The sequence below is a fragment of the Hipposideros armiger genome, unplaced genomic scaffold, assembly GCF_001890085.2.
Source record: "Hipposideros armiger isolate ML-2016 unplaced genomic scaffold, ASM189008v1 scaffold_267, whole genome shotgun sequence".
Classification (NCBI taxonomy): Eukaryota; Metazoa; Chordata; class Mammalia; order Chiroptera; family Hipposideridae; genus Hipposideros; species Hipposideros armiger.
Window position 1 is genome coordinate 1,277,443 of NW_017731617.1, and position 19,780 is coordinate 1,297,222.

Genomic DNA, 19,780 nt, shown 5'->3' on the forward strand with positions numbered 1-19,780 from the left:
CACTTAATCCCATTCTCAGGGCAGTGTGTTGGAGACCTAGGAGCCTGAGTTCAAATGTGTATTGGTTGTAATTACCATCTGGGCTGTCTTGGGTATCTCCCATCCTCTCTCTGAATCTCAGCCTCCTCTCCTGGAAAAGGGACATCATTATAACACGAGTTCTGTTGAGAGAAAGACAGAAGTGACGTGTATGGGGTGTTTAGCACAGGGCATGGCAGTTAGTGACACTCAGACATGCCACTTCATCTCCCCTTTTCTCATGTCGCATCTCAACTGTGAGTGATGCCCAGGCGGCCAATCCAGCTTTGGCAAAAATGGTCCAGAGCGGGATCCTGCCATTAGAACGTGCTGGTGCCTTCTGCAGAGCGATTGAACCTCCTGGATCTCAGTTTCCCCAGCTGTAAAGTGATGGGAGTGAGCTAGCTGAGCTCCCAGGGCCCTTTCAGCTCTGACTTCCAGAATTTAAATCCCAAATCATTATCGTGTTTTTTTTTAAACTGTGCATTTTAAAAGAAAGGAGGGCTTGGGGAGGAGAAAGGAATTCCTTTAACCCAGAGGGTCAAAGGGGGTCGCCTGGACAAAGGCTCAGGAAAAGGAGGCATTGGGGCGGAAGGCTGCCATGTGGGGCAGGACCAAAGATCTGAAGTTCTCTACAGGGAGGTCTGATGGACGCATTCAAACACCCTTGAGTCAGCACGGGTTAGGATCAAGCTGCCATGCAGCCTCAGACCAAGACTTACCACCTCCTTTGGAAATCTGGGAGGCCTACCCCACAGAGAGGTCGGGCTTGAATGAAAAGAAACAGGACAAACTCTGACGCCAGAAGGGAGCAATTCTAGCCCTCAGCCCAGGCCGGCTTCCTGACTCTCAGGGAAGGGGGGTCAGGCTCAGAAAGACTTGGAGCTTGTCTGAATTCGAGGAATCAGGACTGAAACTTGGATGTGTGCCTTTGAAAGGCAGCCCCAATCCAAGGCAGGTGAATCTGGGTAGCCAAGAGCAAGGACTTCCTTGTGGCATTTAAAGTGACCAGAGACCTGCCTGTATATGCACGTGTCTTTCTGTGCATCTGGACAGTCACATCCAAGGTCGCCCGGGCAGGGGGAGAGGCCTGGGGGCCAGATGTCAGGGCCTTTTCCTAGCTCCTGGCTCTCTGTTCTTTCTTGGGGCCCATGTTGGGTTGGAAGAGACATTTAATATTCATGAGTGTGATCTCCACTTGAAGGGGGTGCCCTGGGGGAAATTGAAATATTAAGCAAAATGAGGAATAGAGACCTAATTGTATCCTTCGTTTCTTTTTGGACAGAGAAGTAATATGCTTAAAATAAAATGATGGATAGGCAGTGGGGCTGGTGTGAAAACCCCACGGCTGTAGCCTGCCGCTGTGTGCTCTACCATACACCATCAGAACTAGGCAGAAGATGGTGCAAATTGACTGCTGGGTCATGTCAGTCATCCAGTCACAATTTATGGATGCCTGCTGTGTGCCGAGCACTGTGCTAGTTGCAAGAAAAACAGCAGTGGACACGGAAGGCCTGGGAGGCCAGGGAAATGACACTAATAATGATTTCAAAGCAATTGCTGAGAATGCCACTAAGTGGAAATCCTTGGAGGTGGATAATAAGTGAAAGACCTCCTTTACATTGAGGGGTCAGGAGAGGCCTCCTTGAAGACATGACATTTAACCTGAGACTTGGAGGCTTAATGGGAAATGGACAAATTAGGGAGATGTGGAGCAGGGTGACCGAGTGAGGATTGCAAGTCCACACTATTAAATCCTTGGGCAGGAAAGAGCTTTTCAAGAGGTCAGAGAAAGTCAGCATGGCCGGATGGCAGTGAAGGAGGGAGAGAGAAGAGGCTGGAGCCTTGCAGGCTCTAATCCTGCAGGTCCTTGAAGACCATGGTGAGGCCATTGCTTACGGCATGAGAGGACAGGGCAACCCCTACATGTGCATTCTGCACCCAGTGCCCTGCACGAGGCACAGTAGACGTGTGCGTGTTTGCAGAAACAGGGGTCTGAAAGCTGCTGACTGTGGCCAAACCCGACCTGTGGCCTGTTTGGGAGATCAAGTTTGACTGAAACACGACCATGCCCTATGGCGTAGATATTTGCCACTGCAGAAGCAGAGTTGAGTGGTTGCAAGACAGACCTTGTATGGCCCCCAGAAAACCAAAATACTGACTATCTGTGGCCCTGTACAGGAAAAAGTTGCCAACCAAGCGCTGGTAATAGATGGATGCGTAGCTAAGTGGGTGAAAGCAGGCGCAGTTAGGGAGAGAACAAGGCAGATGAGAGGTAGGGAGGTGAGGCTGTCACCTCACCTGTCTCCCTCCTGGGCCTACGGCCTCTCTCCTGGGGATTGTGTTGACCCCCCCCCCCCGCATTTTCTGTTTACACATCACTTTTAGTCACCCTTGAGGGAAGAAGTCATCCTGTCCATGCCTGTGTCCCCAGCATCCAGCTCAAGCCAGTCATTGTCTGGTGCACTGAACCAAATGACATTTTGAGGCAGAAAGAGTAGCCCGAGGAACCCAGGCAGCTTACAGCTGGCAGCCTGGACCCGCCTGGGGTGTGCAAGGGGGTGAGCTGATATTTATGGAGGGTCTGATGCGTTGTCTCCTGTCAAGCCCATTGCACCTCTGGTTACCAGGCATTAGTATCACACTTCCCCAATGACACAGCAGGGCCCCCAAATATTTAAGTGACGTTTGAGGAAGTGGGCTCCTCAAAAAAAGAAATATTTACTGAGCTGGGAACCCACCCACAAGAGGAAGCCAACCTCGCTGAGTGCCACATCCCACGCGGGACCCGCAGGACCCCTACGTCTCCTCCCTTCATCATCATGAGGCTACAGGAAGGTGGGGTCATTCCCTGCATTTTACACAAAGAGAAACTGAGGCTGAAGGAGATGAAGTAAGTCGTTCTAAGCAGGTAATTATGACGTGGCAGAGCTGGGATTTGAACCAGAATCTGCCGAACTCCGAAACTGGAGGAGCCGGTGACCGCCTCCAAAAATACCAGACCTTCAGAACAAGTGGGAGTGATAAGATAGACATATATAGATTTCCTCCCTTCTTCCAGAATAATAAAAACAGTTGGTTGTTAATTTAATTAAATGATTTTTTTTTTCCTGTTAAGTCCTTGGATGAATTGCACTGACCCTATGAGGTAGCTTTAATAGTATTCCAGTTTTATAGATAAGAAAAAAGCAGAGATGTTAAGTAATGCGCTCAAGGCTCCCAGGAAGGGATTCAGGCTCTGGAAGCCTGGTCTTAAGCCCTCAGGCTGACGTAGTCATTTCTGCTTGATCACTAAGTTTATCTAATACAAAAAACGCGTACCCGCCGATGCTGAACACAGTTTCAGCAAACAGGCCACGAGAAGGAGAAGCAATGGGCTGTGGAAAAGGAATCTCCACAGAACGGGGAAAGAAAGATCCCAGGGCCTCTTTAGGAAACACTTGTCTGAAGTGTTTGTTTACAGATCATTAACTACTTAACAGAGGACGAAACTACCAACGGAAGACTTTCCCTTGGCTGCTACTGATTAAGTACCAAGGAGAAATTAAGATAAAGCAAATCTGAAATTATGCTAATTCTGAAGGCACTAGGGTTTCCATTTTGATTTGCCAGACAGAAAGATAAAATACTTTCCACCCCATGTCTGCAGCTGCGCTCACAAGTGCTAAGGTTGCCTCCTCTGTCCCTGGACAGCAGCCATGGGGTCCTGCAAAGACAGCTGGATGCGAATGTGACCAATCTCACACTTCGTATGTGTGTGTGTGTGTGTGTGTGTGTGTGTGTGTGTCTAGAGTAAGCACCTGCTGCATACTTAGAGCTCCGTGCAAGGCAGGATGCAGATGGGAGTGGCAAGCAGCCGCAGGAGAAGTCCTTCATTGGAGGACTTCGGAGGGCAGTGGTCATTAAGGATATGCATGGATTGGAGCGAGGGGCCACCAGGAGGGGTGGGGAGGTTCCTGGTGGGAGGTGGGTGAGTCTGTGACAGCTTCCTGGACAGCTGGACTCAGGACAACCAAGTGCAGTGCTCTGCTGCTGTGAAGGTCCGGGTGAGTGTTGTTTGGGGGGTACCATGAGTACACTGGTCCCAAAGGAAGCTCCTCAGGGAAGTTGCAGTTCGGGTGGGTGGGTAGGTGTGACCCTGTCACAAGTCGTGGTTTCCTGGTAGAAGCATGACATGCTAGGAGCAGTGTTTTAAGATCAACCTCCCCCTAGCAGGATGCTCTTCAAGGGCCCACAAAGTACTCTTGGCAAAGTGACCTGAAGAGAAATCAGGGTGATTTTGGCTTTCAACACCAGTCAGAAACCCAGCCCAAATTATCCACAAGATTGAACTAAACTTTTCAACTGCTGTTGGCAGGACTGCAAAAGGTCCTGGCTGGAGCCGGTCCCTCAGCTCAGGAGTCCAAAACCACGCGCAGAACTTGAGTTCAGCCTCATTTCCAACGAGAGGGTTTGCACGAGCATCTTAAAGCCCTTGACTTTCCCATTTGTCTTCGTGCCTTTTGCCAAGAGAACTCCTAAATGGGACAAGTGAGAGACGGGGCCCACTGAGCTGACCCAGGGGCACAAGGGGCCTGGCACCCCCGAACACCTTTTCCCATATGAAAAATGGGAGTGATGTTCTATTCTTTACTTCATAGGATAGCTAGGATATAGCCTTTCATTCATGTATGAACTTACTCATCACATATTTATTGAGCACCTTTTGTGTGTCAGGCCCACGCTAGGCACTGAGAGTGCCAGATCTGCTGTGCTCAGGACACTCCCTGTCCTTCAGAAAGCCACCAGTAAATACTGATTACTGTGCTTATTAAAAACCATAATCTAGTTCTTATAGGTGGAGAATGCCCGGCCCCTGGAAGGGAACATGCAGAAAATTGAGAATCATTACTCCGGGAAGCCATGAAGGGGGTTCTAGTAAATAGCAGGATGCAATAGACAGATTGCAGTATTTTTCTCCTTCAACTTACCTGGTTCTTCCTCAAAACTCTGAACTCCCAGGGCCTCTGAAGTGTTATCTTCTTCCAGTTTTCCTTAACCTCTCTACAGCCATCCTTAGCTTTCCTTAGTCACCCCTATACAGGCCCTCTGCCCCTCCTTTAAATATTAGTAGTCTCCAGCGTTCCCTCACGGGCCCACTTCGCATCCTACACCCTATCTCCGAGCCCATCATGGGGAACCAAAGACCCCCAAATCCCCGTCTTCAGTCTGGGACCTTTCTCATGGCTTATGACCTTGGGTATCTAGTCAATCTATCGGGTGCCCCTCCCGCCAGGCACTCAGACTCAACATATCTAATACGTTTCTCTCTTCAGACCTGCTGCAGTTCCTAATTTTCTCATTCTCAACTGGTGGGGCCACTAGCCAACCAGACATATAAACTAGAAGCTCAGGAAACATTCTTTATCCTTTATTCTTCCCTCGTTTCACTTTGAAAACTGTTTTCCCTCCAAAATCAGTCCGTCCTCTCTCTGCCTCCCTTTCAGCCCCTGCCAGGGACTATTGCAAGAGAACACTGACAGGTTCCTGGCTCCCCACCTTTGCTTGCCCCCATCTATTGAGTCAGCGCAACCTCCCTAAAATGCAAACACCCTTTGGCCACTCTCCATTTGAAAGCGTCAGGTGGTTCTGCATTGCCCTTGAGAGAAATCTAAAATTCCTCACTATGGCGCCACATCTAGTCAGGTGCACCTTCTGCTCCAGCATCTTCTGGGCTTTACACCTTCTACCTACTCTGCTTCAAGCTTCCTTTCCCCCGCCCACAGTGTATCCCCACCAACTCCTTTTCCTCTGAGACCCAGCTCCCTCCTAAAAGAAGCTTGCTTAATTCTGGGTAAGATTGAGTTGGAGGTGGAGGAGGGGGCCTACTCTGTTCTCCCACATCATCTTGTACCTCAGAGCAAAATACCGTGCAGTCAGTAATTGACTTACTTGCCCTTTTACCAGACTGCACTCCTGGCATGGTGACACCCAGTTTAATTCATCTGATTCCCAGGATTTGGTCCAGGACCTGGCAAATAATTGGTGGCTAAATAGGTAGTATGATATGGAGTATGGAGTATGGAGTATGATATGGAGTATGATATGTAGTAAATATGGATTATGAGTGATGGATGTTTTTCTAAAGGGATGTTTCTTAAGGATAACATTCTTAAGTTTTGTTTTTTTAGGCAACCAAATGTAGCGGAGCTTTTTTGATCTTTAGAGTCTAACCAACTGCTGTTTGAATCCCAGACGTTGCACCTCTGAGCTGTCATCTCGGGCAAGGTGTCTCAGTTCGGGCAGCTCAGGGTGCTGGTTTCACGCCCAGGCCTCTAAGTTTGGTAGCTTGTGTGTAAATCCCGGTTCTCCCACAAAACGCGTGGGGGCTACTTTAGTCTCCTCATCTATAAAATGGCAACATCACCATATTGCTATGCCACAGAGCTAGAACGCACCAGGGTGGTGGTGGCCTTTAATGTTCCCTGAGCCTGAGTTCACCTTTCTGTATAGGAGGCAGCTAGATGGCGACTGTCCTTCTCTATCTCAGTACTGACGGTGGTTGTAGCTCGTTGACAAGGTCCAAACGTTTTGCAATTTTGGAAGAAGGTGAAGAGTAGAACCAGTGATGTTGGTGGTTACTTAAATCACCCAACAGGACTCCCTGATAACCCCAAATTGAGCTGCTTTTCAAAAGCAAGTCCCTTCGCAGCTAGCTTCCTTGTGGGAACAGAGCCTAATTAAGGACTGCAGGTAGGCCGCCCCCCAGGCAGAGAATTCAAAAGGAAGTGGATAACTGTGTAAATAACACTGCTTTAAGGGGCATTTAAGCCAACGCTCTTTGTTAAGGAAATTGATGGCTTTGTAAGTACTGCCTCTGAAGGGAGTACTTGAGTTGAAGGTTCTGAGCTCCCCTAGTCAATTCCCTCATGGACTGTGAGCCTGGAGGCTGGGCCCCTGAGCATTCAACCGCTTGCCAACAAAAACTCCGGATTCCACTTACAAAAAATGAAAAAGCTTTAACCCAAACAGAAGGTATTGAGCCTCTGCAATTGAATTGACACAAGGTAGCAGAGACAGATTGCTTTCTTTAGGGAAAGGGAGACTCCTGATCTTGCACAGAATCTTTTTTTCATGCTGGTCGCCATGCTAGGCATTTTCTATACAGCTTTTCATTTTGTCCTCCCAACGTCTGGGAACATAGTCATTATTTCACCAACTCGCCTGAGAGGAAACTGGGACTCAGAGATGAAGTGGGCAGCTCATCTACACCCAGCTAACTCCTGGAGAGCAGGGATGTGACCACAGCTCCATCGGAACGCTGAGCCCCCAAGCACCGCAGAATTGTAGAGTACCTTGGAGAGAATCAGATCTGCCATCTCGTTCGATCCCCCTCATTATCCACATTCACACAAAAGACATGCGTGGGGCAGCGTGGGTAGATGGGAGGGAGTGGATCCTGGAATCAAGCTTGTCAGGGTTTGATTCTTGATTCTGCTATTTGTGAAACCTTAGGTAATGCCGTCACCTCTTTAACCTCACTTTCATTGTCTGTTTAATGGGGATAATTAATAACACCAAGCACATTGGGTTCTTCTAGGATTCAATGACATTACATATTTAAAAACATTTAACACGGTGCCTAGCACATACCGTATCGTCCAGTTATTCATTTAGCAAATCTACTTATTACATGGTAGCTATAATTTTAATTGGGAAAGTAGATGATGCTCTAGAAATATATAGAGAGGGGCAGCTAGCCCTTCTGGGGTGGATTGAGAGATTTTATCCAGAAGAGTACCTGGTTAAACTATGGATAAAGGATGCATGGAGACTTGTCTCAGGTAAACCAGGGCTGGGAATTTGGGAGAAGCTTCTGCAAAGGTGGGAAGGTGAGAGGGACTATGGTATGTTCAGGAAGCGGCCACAACTTTCCCTGCCTGGATCTGAGTCTAGAGTGCATTAGAGAAAACAGAGGGCTGCAGAGACAGACAGGGATCAGATTCTTCCTTGTCCATCCTCATCAAGCCTCTGTTGGAAAATGTTGAATGTATCTATCTTCTGAGGCAGCCAGTTTTATTTTCAGACTAACTCTAGTTTGTTAAAAGAGTTTTCTATTGTGTCCCCTCTGAGCCTTTTCTTCTTCGGGTTAAGCATCTCCATACCTATGTGAACACTGCTTACTGATGGTGCCGATCTTGGGCCCCCTAGGTCATCAGTGGCCCCGAGTTGGTCTGTCCAGCCATCATTAAGACCAGGGGGGACCTCTCTGACCTCTGTTCTGGAATTTACATCCAGTAATGAATGCAATCTGCAGTCTCATGTTCTTGTTTGGACCAACAGCTTCTCCAGTTGGTACAAACTAATCTCGGAGTGACCACTAATCCTTGGAACTTTTTTTGAACATAAATAGTTACGCCGACCCTGATCATCTCTGATAAAAACAGTGGTTTGGGTTGATATTTTCAAATATTCCAAATTAACTCAAGATTTAGGACTAATTTTTCCTCTCCTTTCCTTTCTCCTTCCCTCCCTCCCTTCCTTCCTTCCCTTTCTTCTTTCCTCATTGGGAAGAGAGGCATTTGCACACTTTTCTGTAAGAACAAAATACAGTTCAACAACACAAATCAAAGAGCACATAGATTCAAATGAACATAAAATCATCTCCCGAGGATGGAAGAGTGGCCCACTCATCATGTGAGATACAGAAAATTTACCTGAGTACAGTCCTGCCCATCTTTAGAGCCTTACAGCATATGTCACTGACTAGTAATGGGAGGACACTGTGGCTTAAGTACCTCATCTTTTTGGACTTGTCTGAACCATGTAGCAGGAAGACAGTCTTTGTGGTGGGTGGGCCACACCACTCAGGGCTCAGAGTGGGAAGGATCCATTTGACACCCTAGTTTCTTGCATAGAAACCCCTCCAAGAACCCACCACACTGTGGTCGCCTTAGTCATAACCAGCTATGCCAGATGGGCAACTGGCTTGGTTTTCATGTGGCACCCTGATGCATCCTCGATTCCTTGCCAACTGCTAACATAGCATCCACTTGTCCAAAAGTCTGTCTTCTCTGGAATCTTGAGGATGTCTTAGCAGAAAGATGGGCTGCTTGTTTTCCTGAATTAAAGAATAGATACGCATATGTGTACATACTGAGTTTTATTTGAATGCATTGTTTTTCTTTATGCTCGCATACATGGATTTCTCACAGCCCAATTTCTATTTGACAGTATTTCATATTCCCAGTATTTATCAAATGAGCCTTATTTAGCCAACCCAAACCCCTGGCCTTTACTAATGAACTGTGTAGCATTCAGCGAGTTACTTAACCTTTCTGAATCTCAGTTGTGATACTCGCAAAACGAATCATGAGGACTAGATAATTTTTAAAGACCCTTGCAGCGCTAAACCTTCATTTATTCATTCGTTCAACAAATGTTTTCTGATTGTCTTCTATGTCCTAGAATTGGAATGCGATCTTGAGCAAAACAGCCTACACTTCTGCTCTCATGGAACTTTCATTGTGTTTTAGAAACAATTCAGTGACCAAGTAAATGCTTGAAGAAGCAATATAATGCTCTGTAGAAAATAAAATAAGACAAGTGGGGGAGAGAGAGACTGCAGTGAAGATGGTGTGGTTAACAAATTTCTTCCTGGGCAGGTGTTGGTGCAGCTGAAGCTTGAACAAGTTCAAAAAGCCGTTTGGTGATTTGGGAGATGAGCTCTAGATTGTATCTGTGATTTAAAAAATGTGAAAACAGCAATATGTTTGCGTATTTTCCATAGTATTTTACTTGATCATTACAGCCACTTTCTAAAATGGGTAGGAAAAGTAATTTGGTCATTTTTTTTTTTAAGATTTTATTGGGGAATTGGGGAGATGGGAACAGCGGTGGGGAATTGGGGGAAGGGGAACAGACAAGTTGCTGTTGTTTTGTTCTTAAGTCTGGTTGTGGAAGATGTTGCTTCACTGGCCCAAGTTGGCACCATCATTGCTCTCTTCCTGGGCGAGGCAGATCAGTCACCGGCTTCTGGACGGCCGCTCACGGCGGCTGCTGGCCGCTCACGCTGGCTGCTGGCTACATACGGTAGCCCATGGCAACCTACTGCCACAGGGGCTGCAGCCTACGCCGTCGCCAGCGACTCACAGCAGCCCAGCTCCAGGTTGAGCTGTTGTTCAGCATCTTAGCTGTGGAGGGCAGTGTCACTGGCCCTCATATGTGGGATCCGAACCGGGGTCCTCTGGCATCCCAGGCCAACTCTTAACCAACGCTCCACTCGGCCGGCCCTGGTCATATTTTTAATAGGCAAAAAGAATGAAGCTCAGAAAGGTGATGTATGTTGCCCAGTACCAAAGAGGAAGTTAGTGACGGGGCTGAGCTTCACATTTTGACTTCCGGTCTCTTATTCCATCTGCCTTCCATTATAGTCCTCTTCAGTGTTTTTCAGAATGGTTTCATCTGCACCCTGATCAGTCTTCATGTGGCTGAAATCACGTTTCCCCATCTTCAGACTAAAAATCTGGTTTAATGATTAAAAGAAAAAGAAAATGTATCAAGAACCAAATACGTTTTAGAGTGACTCAGTTGACGGAGATCTTAAAGCTGCTTGATTTAACTCTCTTATCCTATAGAAGGGGGAATTGCAGCCCAGAAGGGAAAATGATTTGTCGAAAGCCATGGATAGTTCAGAGGCCAGCTACTCTAGATTCCAATTCCCTTGACCAGGCTGCTGATTTTGAGACAGGATTCTGTTCTTTACTATTTTTTTTCTTTTTTTAAATCTATTTTTGTATTTATTTATTTTGGAGGTGATGAAATCACATTAAAACCACCGACATTCCATTTGTAGTTTGCTATCTTTTATCAACCTTTTTTTTGTCACTTTTTGCATACTCTCTGCATATGAATGTTTCAGGTCGTTTTTCTCCACTTATTATTAGGTTATATTATCCAAAACAAATCTCATTTTGTTATTTCCTGCTCATACTTTTAAAGGCCTTTGGATCCCAGGTATCACTCTTCCTTTGGTCTGTGCTTATAATGCCTGTCTTATTTTGTGACCAATACAGAATGCATGGTAGGACTGAATTTCACCCCCTCTTCCTTATTGTGAAATAGCATTGGAGCCCAAAAGAGACCCAGCTAAAAATCAACCAGGGCTTTGAATATTCTTTTCTACTGAATGTTTTATTATTTATTAGGATCATTATCTTTGTTTATAATCTTTTTAGACCATTCAAATAATTATACTAAATTAAAGGTGATGTAAATGCATCTTCAAGTTATAATTCATACGACCATCAAATCTCTTTATTAAATTTCAATCTAGTATGCACCACATTTTTAATCCCAATATTTCATTTCTTTGCAAATTTAGTTAAGAAAGAAAATGAAACAATACTTAGGACAGATGGTGAGGCACAATGTCTCATAGGAAAAAAAATATTATGGGATGGTTTAGATAGAATTGCATTTTCCCCCACTAATGTGTGCTTGCATTTGTAATATGATCTCATTACAATTATTATTTTCATAAAAATTTTTCTGTAGTGCAGTCTGCTGAAAAAATTCACATCAGGTTTGAGACACCTTCAATGCAATCAATAACAGAGATTCTGAGACTCCAAAAGAACTTTGTTAATTAATCATTTACTGAGTACCTGCTATGAGACTGATATTGTCCTAAGTATTAGGGATGTGAATAAAAGTAAGACTGAGACCAGCCCAGAAGTATCTTACAATCCAAGAGCTGTACATATTCATTCATTCATTCATTCATTCATTCATTCTTAAATGTCAATCACAATGTGGTGAGGCAGTTTTGTTGATACTAAAGAAAGAAGTTCACTTTGAAATGTGCTTCCATAAAATTTATGTCATATTGGAGGATGAAGCAATCATACATAAAAAAATTATTTTTAGATACTGAATAATACTGTTAAGGAAATAAAATAAGATGGTATGCTAGTCTGTGTTGGAGATGGAGGATAGGATATGAGCTCAGTGTAAGTAGACAGGGTTGTTATTTGAAGAAGAAGTATTTGAAATGCATCCTAAATGAAGGAAAGGAAGTGATTGTGAGAGGATCCAAGCAAAAAGTATTCCAGGTAAAGTGAACAGCACGTTCAAATTTCTGAAGCAATAACAAGCTTGGTTTATTTAAGGAACAGATACTTGTTGAATGGATGGATGTCTGGATTTATGGATGAATGAATAAATGAATGGAAGGCAGTGAGCAACGGGGTAGTGATAGGAGATATTCAGAGAAAGTGGGGCCTTGTAGGCCATGATATAGACTTTGATTTTGTTGCATCTGACATGGAAAGCCATTGAAGAGTTTTAGATAGAACTGATATAGTTTGTGATTTTAAAAGAGCACTCTAGCTGTGCTCTGTTGGAGGGAGGATTAGGAAACAGACATAGAAGAATCAGAGAGACTGGCTAGACAAACAGTGCAATAGTGACATTGGCTTGGTTTAAGCTAGCAGTGATGGAGCAAAAGTGGATCCTTTTGGAATATTCTGAGATAAAAGAGCCTACAGGATGTTGGACATTATGTGATGTTGGGCAGTAGGTTGAAAAAATAGGAGAGATGACTCAGAAGGTTTTGGTTTGGCCATCGTTGAGCAATGTTGTCATTTACAAAGACGAGGAAGAAAGGAATGTGGGGAGAAACCATTACTTCTGTTTTAGACATGCTGACTTTCTGATGACTTTAAGTAGATGTTTAAGTAGAGGTGTCATTGTAGGCAGTTGGGACTGAGAAGATGTCATATCTGGAGAAATGTTTGAATCATTAGTACACAGACATTTTAAAACTTTTATTTAAAAATTGGGACTGGATGAGAGAATGTAGATAGATAAGAAAAAGGAGGGCCCAAGACCTACCTAGCTCTGAAAGCTGGCAGCATTTAGTAGAGAGCTAGGGAGGCAGAAGACATCAAATGTGCCTATGTGTGAAGAGCTGAGAGCCAGAAGGGACTAAAATGGCATGTTGCCATGGATTCAAGAGAGAGAACCTCAGGGAAAGAGGCATGGGCTACTTCTCTATATGCTGAAAGATGGTTTGACATTGTGGTTGGTTTTAGCAACCTTGAGGTTAATGGTGATCTTGACAAGATTGATTTTGGTGGAGTGGTGAGTACTGAAATGATATTGGAGATACTGAAGAGTGAATTGTTAGGAGAGAAAGTGAGTCATGTAAGCTTAGATAGTTCTCAGTACATTTTACTGTGAAGGATGGAAAGAATATTTTGAAGTAGAAGACTTAGTGGTAAGGTGATATGGAATGATTGGACTTTTTTCTTTAATTTTTAAAATTTATATTCCTTAATTTTTTAATTCAAACTTTTGGATCGGCAATATCCAGTTTTGTTGGTTTGGAAGGAGAGAATAATCATACAGGAAATAAAGGGAATTAGTTTGTGCTGGACAAGTAGTGATGCAAAAGAGTGTCAGATGAGCCTTCATGGAGCTGGAGATGCTAGAATTGTCTCGATGGAAGATTCAAAGGCAGACACTAGCCTTTCAGGCTAAGGAAATGACAGAAGCTCCGAGGTCTGAGTCCTGGAAAGGAACTGTGTGCGTTTGAGAGTGGAGGTGTGGTTGGAAATGAGACAGGATAGGGAAGATGTAGTGAGACTATGAAAGGATGTGAGTACTAGGTGGGGAAGTTCAAATTTTGCAGGAGTCCATTAAGGATTTCAAACATGGTCAGATTCCCATTTTAGATTAATCACTCATAAGCTGCTTTGTCAGAAGGGATGGGAGTGGGCAAGCCCCCAAACCAATCATGAGCGTGCTGTAAGGGCCAAGTGGACAGACGATGAGGTTGTCCCCTGAGGGTGCTCTTCCTGTAGGCTTGAGCATGGTGGTGTTGAGTGGTAACGTGAGAGAGACTACATCCACAGTCACTTTTCTTTTTCCACTGGCTTTGCTTTGCTAGATGGTGCCTGGTTGTCACAGTGAAACACAAGAAGGAATTTCTGGCCCATTTTGGTGTGTGGCCAACCCTAGAAGGAACCAGAAACCAACTTAAGCTCCTCAGATGCAGTAGACCTAATCGACATCTGAAGCTTATTAGCAGATTCATGGTCTTTTAGGAGCCATTTGTCACCCTGTCTTTTGTACTTTGGACAGGCTGATTGGGTTGAGGAGATTAAGAACAAACCCCAGTTTGAATAGAATTAAATTAGGTCAGCAGTATGGGTTTGTCATGGAGCCTTTGAAAGATAGGCAATGTGAAGTCCAGATATTTCTGTTCCAGAGGAAACATATGCCAATATATCCCCCCTCCCTATAACACATACACATCCCAAACTTCCCTTTTGAAAACCTTCAGGGGTTAAGCACTCCAATTTTCAATGTTCTAAGAAGCTATTATTTGGACACAAAGATTGTGCATATTTTGGTCTTTTTTTGTTGTTGTTGTTTGGATGAATTGTTATGTGGCATGAAGCTTGTTGTGGTTGGACCCATCCCTAAACAAACAGCTGAACTTGAAAAATACTATTTTTTTCCTAGTGTTGAAAAAAAAAAAAAGAAAAAGTAATCACTGGACCAGAAGAGAATATCCTAATGCCAATCACTGTTTCCTCGGCTGGAAATAGAAACAGATGCTAATTTCTCAAAAGCTAAGCCATCTTCATAAACAGGAAGTTTAGAAAGACAGGTATACCTACCCATCTTTTGGAAGGTAGCCCATCTAAGAAGAATATATTCAAATTCTTTGCTCCCTCCTTGAGTTCTAAACCAGATTTGTCTCCTATTACTTAAAACTCTCATCTCCCCATCTGCAGATAGTTTTTTTGTTTTTCTCAATGGGCTGGAGTCTTGGTAACCCCAATAGCATCTCAGACTAGTTATATTGAGCCCATACTAGTGGCTGTTGTGAAAAGTGAAATTGGAGATTCCCAAAAGTAATATCGAAAGCTGGTTAAGGGTGAAAAGCTATACTGTTGCTGGAATTATATCCGAAAAGCCTGGTCTGATGAGGTGGCATGGTGCTGTAGAAAGGGCATTGCATTATGAGTTCAAGAAAGACCAGTCTAGTCTTCTCTCTACTGGAAAGTGTCTGTAAAGGCTTCAGTAAATCACTCCAACTTCATGAACCTCAGCTTTCCCATATGTAGCGTGAAACCACTGCTTTCAGCTCCAAGAAAATCATCATAGACCATTTATTGGTCACCTGTTGTTATTAAATGGCCTGAACATCAAAGGAAACATTCAATCCCAGAACCATGAATCAGATGAGGAAACCAAATTTTAGAAATTCTAAGTAATTTGCCCAAAGTCATATAAATAGTAAATGGCACACCTGCTACACAAAATCGGGTCTGACACCTCACTGCCTCTAAGAGTGTGAACATCACAGGTATAACATGACTTTCTTGATCAGAGGAATCTCAAAGTCTCCCCATTTCTAAAGGATAAAATTCAAAATCCTTAACGTGGCATTGCAATCCATTCTCAGTTTGGCTTCAGATGAGCTTTTCAGTTCATCAGTTCCAGGATCCATTGCCCTCTCTTTATCATAGCTTCACCAGACAATTCATATGCACACCTGTTGGTAAGGCTCAGTAATACGTTTTCCTCCACATGCTCAGGTTGTTTTGATCCTCTAAGATGCTGCCCCCAAACCATCTTCTCAGGAAACCTTCCATATTCCCAAGTAGTATTGATTCCCCCTGCAGGAGAGGAGTCCTATCCGATTCATAAGTGTATCCCCAGCACCAGCACAAACATAGCAGATGCTCAGTACATATTGGTTAAATGAATTGATAGTCTTCTCCGGTTCTCATCTGCAGGTTAGAGTATATCTTAGCTGGGAATGATAGTATTTCTCACTCCTAAAGTCTGCCAAAAGCTTTGGTACCTCTGACTTATTGCCCATTTATTGCTGAAATGATTTACTGGTTCTTAGTCTCAGCTGGGCATCCTGGAGATGTTTGAGAGGCAACCACTTGTTTTCTGACTTCAAGGATGAGAACTCTTAACAGTATCTCCATGCCCAGCCTTTGCTTATACTTTAAAGTAAACGTGTCTCATTTCCCTAAGATGTGGCTTTCTGAGCTTTGAAATAGGGGTAACAACACCCGCTATCTCAAATAATACCCTTCAGACATGCCTCAGGAATGCAAAGGTATGACATTTCATCTCCATGCTCCACCCAGATGGGGATTGAAAGTAAGTCAATGAGAGGAGGCATCAGCTGTGTCTGTCCACTCACAGAGCGTTCATCTGCCTCGGGCTCCTGGAGCTGACCTCATTTCTTCCAAAAGGCAAAGCAAGTATCTTGCAAATAAACGCTCAACCTGGGAACACAGGCTTGGCAGTGCCTCCCCACCCATATCAAGACTCTTACCTGGATAGAGCATGGAAGGGAATGAACTTGAAGGAGGAGTCCCCTTATGTCAGGGGACGATGGACTGAGATGGAGAAATCACACTGCCCAGCGCAGTCACCACTCACCACTGGTGTCTACGCTCCTTTTTCTTTACACTAAGATCCAGTGTAAAAAATAAAATAAAAGGGTGCAGAGTCTAAACTATATTGGGACAAGAGTATGTGTATCGGGGGTGCCAAATTTTAGTCATTCATTCATCCAGCAAATACTTACTGAGAGTCTAATAGGTTTTCACCATACCCCTCCCAATGGGATGTGTCATAATGAATGCTACCTAGCTACTACATGGAAGGCAGGTGACAGGGTGATCATTTGACTTCAAACTCTTTTCACTGCAATCTATTCAGCTCCCAGCATAAAGCATTCCAGAAGCACCAAGTAAATTGATGTAATGAAAACAGGAAGGCCAGTTTTGTTTTACTGTTTTGTTGTTGCTGTCTTTGTTTTTCCTGGCCACACATTTGTATTCCATTCCTCACCCTGTTCTCTTCAGTGCGTGGGGCATGGGAGTAGAGAGGGACAGAGAATTCCCCAGATGAAGACCAGCAGATATAGCTGAAGGGCCTGCGGGACTCTACGAGCAAGAGAAACTGAAGAGCAGAGTCCAGGGATGTTATTCAAAAAAAAGGGAAAGGGACTCAGAGTAGCTTTGTCAGCAAAATCTTGGGGGAGAAACCAAGCATTTTCTCTCCCTCTCCATCTTCCTCTCCCCCTCCCCCACCCCCTCCCTCTCTCCCCCTCCTCTTCTCTTCAGCTCTGTCTTTTAACTCTGTCTCTGCCAATCTGTATGGATCCACTGTCTGTCTACCTATTTACATACTTATTTACCACCTATATCTCCTTGCTCTCCTCCATTCCCAGTTCCACTGATTCCAAGCAGAGGTCTGAACTAAAGTCTTCAACATAATCAGGAAGAAATTAGCCTTCAGGAGAACTCAACCCTAGCCCCAGTTCCTGCCACCGTGAGGTCTCATTGCCGAGGAAATAAATGAAGTCATCTTAGAGAATAGACCTTCTATGATTGTGTTATAATCTTACCCTATTTGTCTTCATATTGGAGGGGGAAAAGGTGCTGATGAGAGTCAGGCAACCCTGTGATCTTGTAGGCAAGAGGATATGCTTTCGTCACTGTGTGGATACGACATGTAGAGGGGGTGATTTCTCTGCCAGGTGTAAAAAGGCCAGACTGCTACTTCTAGCTCTGCAAGCTCCTTACCACCGGTGGCTCTTGGCGTTCCATTAGGTAAAGTGGATGAGGGACTGGTGTTGTACACATCATCCCATGAAATCACTGCGGTGACACTGGATACATATTATTATCTCTATTTTTAAATTTTATTTATTTTTATTTTTTTGGATAAGAGAAAGTTCAGAGAACTTAGGTTATTTTATTTAAGTCCTCCACAGCTTATGTACGGCAGAGTTAGGATTTCAAATAGCTTCGCCCTATGCCAAAACCTATGCTCTTTGCAATTCCCTTTATTGGGTTTCTAACGAGTAAAGTCTAGATTGAGGTCTGGTCACTCCTGGATTGGGCTGGGCCTGAGTTTTATTATATGTAAGTTGGCCACATTGACCAAGCTGTTGGAGCTACTGAGAAGTGCTGAGCCTGTATTCTTCCCATGCTTGAACTGCCAGGCGTGCTACTGGTCGCCGGAGTCCTCAGCTGGCTCAATCTTACCCTTAAATAATTGAATTATAATGAACTGATTTATTCTGGCTCTTCTGATAGTATTTCCCTATGTAAACTGTTTGCAGAAATAAACAAGGGATTTTGGAGCTTGGAAGGGGCTCAACATTCTGCTGCCCCTGAATTCAGTGACTCCTTTTTTCAGCGAGTCAGCATCGTAGACATCTAAGCCTCATTCCTACTTGACTCAGGCTCCTTCTATTGGGGGGGATTTGGGGCTCCTTGAAAGTACTTCAAGTGAGTACTGATTTCACAAGCTGATTCCATTCAACCCCTCAGAAATAAGTTGACCCCTTAAAAGATGAAGAGTATCTTTTCTCTTGACCATTGTTTGAGAATGTGCAAAGCATGCTTATGTGCATTTCCTATGAGAGTCCTATGGCTATGCTGAAAGGTCGTCTTGGCTGGGACAATCATTTCTGTGTTATGGAGAGAAGCCAGATGCTGAGCAGGAAAGCTCATTATGAAAGTGACATAGCTAATAGAAGGGACGAAAGTCAAATCTTGGTGTGAAATAGGGTTCCACTCCCTTATTCTGGTGTGACTGGGGGAAGGGTGTCCTACATCAGGCAGTATCCTTAGGGTGGCCATAGGTTCTGATTTGCCTGGGATAGTCAGCTTTCCCCAGGATATGTGCCTATTGTCTGAACATAGTGTTTCATAGAATCTCAAAGTGCACTAGCATGGATGGTAAATTATATGATCACCCTAAGACCCTGGGTGGGGACTGGATTTCCAGGCGCTCACAGTCTTTTGGAATAGCTATGGGGTGTAGACATAATGGCAGCACAGAGTGATGAGTATTAAGGTGGGGATCTTTATAAACTAGGAAGCCATGCAGGAATGGGGTATTTAACTTTGCCTACAAGAGTTGGGAAAAGAGCACACAACACCTGACATTCAAGTTGTTAAAATGTGGGCAGAGTGATCTCCTTCAGCTGGCTACATCTAGAGTTCTCCTTGTGTTGTTCCGTGTTAATTACCAAGAAGCACACATAGGTCCTGCCTACTTAGAAGGCATCCCACTAGCTCTGTACTTCCGTGATCTTTGGCCTTGCAGATACGTGTGCATCACTACAGCCAGCTGCAGCTTGAAATTCTCCCAAGCAGAAGTTTTTCTTGTGATCTGAATTACCTGGGGGTTTTATTGACCTTACATGAAATGGCTAAGATATCCAACAAGCCCTTAGAACCTAGAGCAGTAGAAAGCAAGGGTTCTGGGAGACCCAGGAGTGTAACCCCCTTCTCTAGACCAACAATTATGCCCAGAGAGGAAAAGGGACTTGTCTAAAGTAACAGTGACTTCTTTACAGAGTTGGGACTGATGCCAGCCTCTCTGGTGTGTAAGTTCACTGTTTCTGTGAAACCGAAATCCTCTTTGGAGTTAAATATACCTCAGTTTTTGACTGTGGAGTTCTGCGGTGTCAGATAATATACCCAGAATTTGGAAAGCGAAAGCTTGAGTCTGAAACCAGGAGCCAGCATTAACACACTGTGTGACCTTGGGCAAGTTATTAATGACACGTGGAATCTCTGTTTGCTAATCTGGAAGACTAAAAATCTAAAATAATAATTAAAACAATAATACCTCCCTCGCAAGGTTGCCGTGGGCTCACTTGGGGTAATGAGGGTGGAAGTGTGTGTGTGTGTGTGTGTGTGTGTGTGTGTGTGTGTGTGTGTGT

The 19,780-nt window shown here is 44.3% G+C and overlaps 1 protein-coding gene across 1 annotated transcript in view; it reads left to right on the plus strand.

The window, feature by feature from the left end:
• The window catches only part of PAPPA (pappalysin 1), a 201,265-nt gene that overhangs the window by 88,508 nt on the left and 92,977 nt on the right, over positions 1-19,780 (plus strand). The gene's annotated exons all lie outside the window — the stretch shown is intronic.